General features: G+C 43.4%; 1 protein-coding gene across 2 annotated transcripts in view; it reads left to right on the top strand.

The window, feature by feature from the left end:
• Window positions 1-3415: 3415 nt before the first annotated feature.
• Window positions 3416-3671, top strand: part of RPL21 (ribosomal protein L21) — a 4762-nt gene continuing 4506 nt past the window's right edge. Inside the window, exon 1 of one of the 2 annotated variants that reach the window (XM_006753747.2) lies at window positions 3416-3481. The gene's annotated coding sequence lies outside the window, so the exon portion shown is untranslated. Of the gene's footprint in view, window positions 3525-3671 lie in introns of both variants that reach the window. The other variant, XM_006753748.2, reaches the window with a different exon arrangement.

Below are 3671 nucleotides of genomic sequence, written 5' to 3'. Positions count from 1 at the left end.
TGTGTCCATGTTCCTGAATAACTTTGCAGAAGCAAGATCACTATGGAAACATGCATATTTTGACCTAGGACTCACCCAAATTGCATTAGTCAAAGTTTGTGTCAAATAGAGGTTATTTCAGGAACTTGCAGTGACATTCCTGGCTCTCCTTCTGAGAGTCAAAGCACATCCAGCAGAAGTAGGGAACTAGGACAGTGTTCTTAAACTTTTTAGTCTCAGAACCCCTTTATCTCTAAAAATTTACTGGGACCAATTAGAACTTTTGTTTATGTGGTTTTATCTATCAATATTTACCATATTAGAAATTAAAATAAAGAATTTTTAGGTATGTCCATGAATTTATATAAAAACTAGAGGCCTGGTGAATGAAATTTGTGCATGGGGGCGGGGGGTTCGTACCTCAGCCCAGGCTGCACCCTCTCTAATCCAGGACCCCTTGGGGGATGTCCAACTGCTGCAGTCAGATATGCCTCTCACAGTCTGGGTCCAGGGGCTCCTAACCACTCACCTGCCTGTCTGCCGGATCGCCCCTAACCCCTCTGCCTGCCTGCCTGATTGCCCCCAACCCCTATGCCTGCCTGATCACCCCTAACCAGCTCTGCCTACCTGATCGCCCTTAACCGCCTCTGCCTTGGCCCTATACCCAGGACCCAGGCTTCCCTCCTCTGGCTGGCCACAGGCACCTGGGACTCGGGCCAGCCACAGCCACAGGCGGCCAGGGGTGGGCGGCTTCTCCCAGACTGCAGCCGCAGCAGCTGAAGCCGGCGCCTGGGATTGCAGGCGGGTGGCTTCTCCCAGGCCCAGCTTTGTCAGGAAGGACGTCCGGAAGATGTCCAGTCTAATTAGCATATTACCCTTTTATTAGTATAGATAATAAAAGCCCCACTACATGTTAACATAACAGCTTTTTTAAAAAATATATTTTTTATTGATTATTTACAGAGAGGAAGGGAGAGGGATAGAGTTAGAAACATTGATGAGAGAGAAACATCGATCAGCTGCCTCCCGCACACCTCCTACTGGGGATGTGCCTGCAACCAAGGTACACGCCCTTGACCGGAATTGAACCCGGGACCCTTCAGTCTGAAGGCTGATGCTCTATCCACTGAGCCAAACCAGTTAGGGCAGTGACAGCTTTTTATGACAAAGAATTATATCTCTCCTCAAATGGTGAGAAGTGTGGCATTGTTTTACATTTTTGCAATATCCTTAATGTTTAGCTTAGTCGAAGGCAGCTGGACACTCATATCTGCTTCTGCATCAAATCTAGTGCATATGTTATTTGGTTGAAGTATATGAAGAATACCCAGACTCATACGGATGTGTTATAAAAGGAAAGAGTATTTTAATACCCTTTTCAGGTAATTGTGGTTATTCTTAGTTGATACTACCTCAACACTCAATAAGTGGCAGATTTTTTAAGAGTAGTTGGAATGTGAAATCTGAAATGCTATCAGTGAATATAGTAAAATTTATTGGTCTACCTTACATTTCAAATGATCTCTTCCTATTCTTTATTTTGTAACATATGCTAACTGAAGTAAGACAAACGGAGAAAGGCAAATACCATGATTTTTATTTCTATGTAAAGCCAAAAAAACAAAATAAATAAAGCAGAAACAAACTCAGATACAAAGAACAAACTGATGGTCACCAAATGAGAGGGGAGTTGGGGGAATGAATTAAAAAGGTGAAAGGGATTAAGAAGTACGAATTGCTAGTTACTAAAATAATCATGAGCATGTAAAGTACAGCATAGGGAGTATAGTAGATAATATTGTAATAACTTTGTATGGTATTTGATGGATACAAGACTTATTGTGGTGTTCACTTCATAAGGCATATAAATCTAATCACTATGTTGCACACCTGAAACTAACATATGTCAACTATAATGGAAAAATAAATTTTTAAAAAACAATACATACTGTTATGAAAAAACAAGGCAAATTCTATTATTAGGACTTCCTACAAAATACCTGACCAGTAGTCTTCCAAAACTATCAAGGTTATAAAAGACACAGAAAGTCTGAGAAACTGCCATAACATAAGGAGACATGATAACTATCTGGAATGTGGTATCCTAGATGGGATCCTGGAATAGAAAGAGGGTATTGTAAAAGTTAAGGAAGTCTGAACAAACTGTGAACTTTAGTTAACAATAATGTACAATACTGGTTCATTAGTTTTTACAAATGTGTCATACTAATGTTAAGATGGTAATAACAGGGGAAACTAGGTGCTGAGATGAGAATTTTCTGTACTATCTCCAATTTTTATAAATCTAAATCTACTCTGAAAAATAAACTCTGTTAAGAAAATAATGGCCTTCCGTACATTCAATATCCAGCTTCAAAATGGTGAACAGTTAAAGCCTCCCTTATACCTCTTCTGTTATAGTCCCCCATCTTTTTTCAAAACTTTTATGTCTTTGTATTCCTTGACTTTCACTACAGAAGTATATGTACCTACACAATATATAGTATTGTTTTGTTTTAAAATTGTGTACATATAAATTGTCATACTACATATAATTTACATCATCCTCTTTTGTCTGGTCCTATTTCTGGGTTCATTCTTAACTTATTGGCGTATAAAGAGATATAATCATATGACTATCCCATAATGTGTTTGCTTCTACTCACAGTGCTGTTATGCACATCACTGTCGGCACACCAAAGTTTCTGTAAGATACATACGTCAGACGGAATGCTGGGATTTACTACTTGAATATTTTTAGTGCCACTAGATTTTGCCAAACTGCTTTCCAAAGTGGTTGTATCATGTATGCACATACCAGCAGTATGTTCTGACGCATTTGGCGAAAACAACTTTTGAGAGACAAACAAACTGGATAACATGACGTTTGTGCTCACGTAATCACTTCTACAAACAGCAGTTACAGCGATTCTCAACCTGTGGGTCGCGACCCCTTTGGCGGTGGAACGACCCTTTCACAGGGGTCGCCTAAGACAAATCCTGCATATCAGATATTTACATTACGATTCATAACAGCAGCAACATTACAGATATGAAGTAGCAACGAAAATAATTATATGGTTGGGTCACAACATGAGAAACTGTTTTTAAACGGCCATAAGGTTGAGAACCACTGAGTTAGAAGCGCTGCCACAGCTCCGGTGCAGGAACCACTCCCCCGACCGCTTTGGCGTGGCTTCTGACGTAGGGCGGCCGCAGGCGCTCTCGGAGGCGGCGTGTGTTTGACGCCCTGGAAAGCCCCCTTCCGGGCTGTCTGGCAAGATCCAAGTATCAGCTCCTGTTGGTCGATTGTTGCTTTTTCATAAGAAAGGAAAATATCCTGACAGGCTCTTCTTATTCTCAGAGATGATTCCCTAATCCCAGAAGAGATGCTCTCCGCCGGCGTTTCTTTCTGGCAGCGCCGCGGGCAGCCCTCGGGCCCTTGTAAGACGCGCGCCGTGGCCCCGCCTCCTTCCTTTCGGCCGGAACCGCCATCTTCCAGGTAGGCCCTGCGCGTGGCTCCCGGAGACCGTGGTCCCACAGACGTGAGTCCTAGCCCAGAGGCCTCGGAGGCCGCGTATTGGGGCCCTGGAGGGACCGTGCAGACTGTCTGGGTGCGTCTGGCCTGGGTGTCGGAGCTGTGTCTCCCCCGCCGGGCAGGGGCGTGCGGCCAGCGGTGCGGGGCTGGGGTC

This window comes from Myotis davidii, unplaced genomic scaffold (genome assembly GCF_000327345.1).
Source record: "Myotis davidii unplaced genomic scaffold, ASM32734v1 scaffold152, whole genome shotgun sequence".
NCBI classification, from domain to species: domain Eukaryota; kingdom Metazoa; phylum Chordata; class Mammalia; order Chiroptera; family Vespertilionidae; genus Myotis; species Myotis davidii.
The sequence above is the reverse complement of the archived record's forward strand: the minus strand, read 5'-3'. Positions and strand labels throughout refer to the sequence as shown.